Source organism: Trichosurus vulpecula, chromosome 5 (assembly GCF_011100635.1).
Source record: "Trichosurus vulpecula isolate mTriVul1 chromosome 5, mTriVul1.pri, whole genome shotgun sequence".
NCBI lineage: Eukaryota > Metazoa > Chordata > Mammalia > Diprotodontia > Phalangeridae > Trichosurus > Trichosurus vulpecula.
In genome coordinates, this window is record NC_050577.1 from 260488100 (window position 1) to 260491243 (window position 3144).

General features: G+C 42.2%; 1 pseudogene; it reads left to right on the forward strand.

The window, feature by feature from the left end:
- Positions 1-1239: 1239 nt before the first annotated feature.
- Positions 1240-1674, forward strand: LOC118849541 (annotated as a pseudogene).
- Positions 1675-3144: the final 1470 nt, after the last annotated feature.

Sequence of the window (3144 nt, forward strand, 5' to 3'; positions counted from 1 at the left end):
CATATGTCAGTATCTCATTTTATATTTAACTTAATCTATTATTTCTCTCTATTCATTTATCTATCTATCTATTTGATGGGGACTAGACCTAAAATTTCATTGGTATAGGGAATGCTTAGATATGTTTTACTAAGGTAGGTTAGAACCTTCTCTACAACTTAGTCTTAGAAAGTTGGCAAATATTTTAGAAAAATCAAAGCACCATAAATATTAAAGTAATGACTGCCTGGTAGTACTCTAGATATATAAAAGAGACCTGGAAACCTCAGAAGATTTGCTTATCAGTTACATGTAGGTTGACAGTAGGATCTTTGTATAAATTAATCTCTTGATCAACTATATTCTGCCATGGTGCTTCCAGGCCATGTATCTGAACATGACCCTGCTTTATTTCTGTAGCTTTCTCTGGCAAAGAAATACATGTTAAGATGAAGTTATGCTGGCAGAATAGGAATCTTTGGCTTGTCTCAATCTGTAGACTGAAGAAAGAGAGTCTTAATGAAATGGGTTGTTTTCCCATTGCCTTGGGGTGAAATCCCTTAGACTGTGAAAGCTGAACAAGCACAGAGAAGATTTACATGGAGTAACTCTGAAGTAGCCCAGTCATTTGGTTTAGGCTCTGGGTGGGAACCCTGCTTCCTCAAGGCCACATGTGGCCTTCAAGGTCCTCAGGTGCAGCCTTTTGACTGAGTCCAAGTTTTACAGAACAAATCTTTTTTTTTTTTTTTTTTTTTTAACTAAAGGAATTTGTTCTATGAAGTTTGAATTCAGTCAAAGGGCTGCACTTGAGGACATAGAGGGCCACACGTGGCCACAAGGCTGCAGGTTCCCTACCTGTGGTTTTGGCTTTCAGTTGTGAATTTGAGCAAGACAGATGAAGCAGAAAATGCAGTAGAAGAAGATGAGGGTCTAGAATCAAGAGTTTAAAGGCAAACTATGGAGTCTGAATGCAGATTAAAGCATATCATTTACTTTCTCTTTTTTCTTCTTTCTCGTGGTTCCTCCAATTGTTTCTTATTCTTCTTTACAACATGACCAATGTGAAAATATTTTTAATATGAAAGTACATGCAGCGACTATATCAGATTGCACACTGTCTTGGGGTGGAGAGAGAGGAGGGAAGGGGAAAAAATTTGGAACTCAAAACCTTATGGAAGTGAATGTTGAAAACTAAAAATAAATACATTGAAAAAAAAAAAGGATGCGATCGAGATTGATCTTTTCCTGACAGCAGACAAGATGGCGGAAGTGAAGCAGAAGAAGAAGCGAACCTTCCAGAAGTTCACCTACTGCCATGGACCTGGATCAGCTACTGGACTTGTCCTGTGAACAGCTCATGTAGTTGTACGGGGCTCGGCAGCATTGGTGACTCAGCAGGGGTCTGCAGCGCAAACAGCATCCCCTCCTGAAGCGTCTGAGGAAGGCCAAGAAGGAGGCGCCCCCCATGGAAAAGCCAGAAGTAGTGAAGACACACCTTTGAGACATGATTATCCTGCCCGAGATGGTGGGAAATATGGTGGGCGTCTATAACAGCAAGACCTTCAATCAGGTAGAAATTAAGCCTGAGATGATCGGACACACCTGGGTGAACTCTCTATCACCTACAAGCCTGTGAAACATGGCTGGCTGGGTATTGGAGCCACCCACTCCTCACGTTTCATCCCTCCCAAGTAACCTGGATCCTAACCATATAAACACGCAGGTTCTTAGTGAAAAAAAAAAAAGGAAAAAAGGATGTTATAGGTACAAGTGACCAACACTAACTACGGGAAAGCCTAGGTCAACCGATTAGAGGAATGCCTAGAGTGGATTTTGAGAAGCACGATTGTCCCTTTGAGGAATGATTTTTGCCTGTTGCTGTTGCTTATCCATTGTAAGCCTAAGGAGTTTGGTTTCCCAGGATCCATGACCATAACAGTCTCTTGTTCCTGGGTGTTGGATATGAGTTCTGTGGTTGAAAACATCCCCACCCCATCCCATGTAGATTGTAGGGGCCAGGTGTCGCCTGTTTAGATTGTAACAGTCAGGACCCTGCAGCGGTGGAGCATAAATATAGAGCAGGTAGGCACTGGTCAGTGAGCGGGGAAACTTTAGGGTTGGAACGCACAAGCTAGGACTATGTGTGTGCCTTGATTGGCTCCCATCAAGGGCTGGGGGGCAATCTGTGTTTGCTTCAACTAGCCTCATTGAGGCTTGAAGGGATTTAGGGGAGTGCACAAGTTATGCTTGTCTCAATTGACCCCATTGAGATGTAGGGGGGAGTTGCACCCCCTTCTTGCAGGTTCCTGTAAGAAGGATGTTTAGGGAATGCTATAGGAGCTCAGCAACCCTTGTGAGAAGGTTAGATTGAATCAAGTCTGCATTGTTTAACAAAAGCAGGATTGTTAACCCCTTCGAAGCTATCTTTCCTTTATGAAAGCAGATCAAAGAATCTATGCTGGCAGGCCATCCTGGGTATGCTAAGGTGCTTGCTAATAAACCCATTCATTCTGTACCTCTGAACTGGATAAAGTTTATCTGTTATTTAAAGATTTTCTTTTTCTATTACTACAGATTCTGGCTGGATAAAATTTGATAGATCGTAGTTCTTGATATGCACATTTCATTATTTAAAAGGAAATCCAGAGAGAAAGGGGAAATCGTTTGGGCAAGAAACATGGACACAAAGCACAGGGGTAGAAAGCATCACCTTTGTCTAAACCAGGAGTGGGGAACCTGTGGCCTCGAGGCCACATGTGGCCCTCTAGGTCCTCAAGTGCAGCCCTTTGACTGAATCCAAACTTCGCAGAACAAATCTCCTTAATAAAAGGATTTGTTCAGTAAAACTTGGACTCAGTCAAAAGGCTGCGCCCAAGGTCCTAGAAGGTGACATGAGGCCTCGAGGCCACAGGTTCCCCACCCCTGGTCTAAACTGTCACAGGAGGAGTAACTCTCCCCAGCTGTAGCTACTGAATTGTATTTGAAAGAAATGTATTGATTGTTATAAATTACAAACTTCCCAAAGCAAAAAACACAATGTGTGTATGTGAGGGCATAACTTGTAAGTCACTTAATCTTTCTACTTCATTTTTGTCAACTATGAAATGGGGATCACAATACCATCTTCCTTACAAGGCTGTTGTGTGGCTCAAACAAGATAAATAT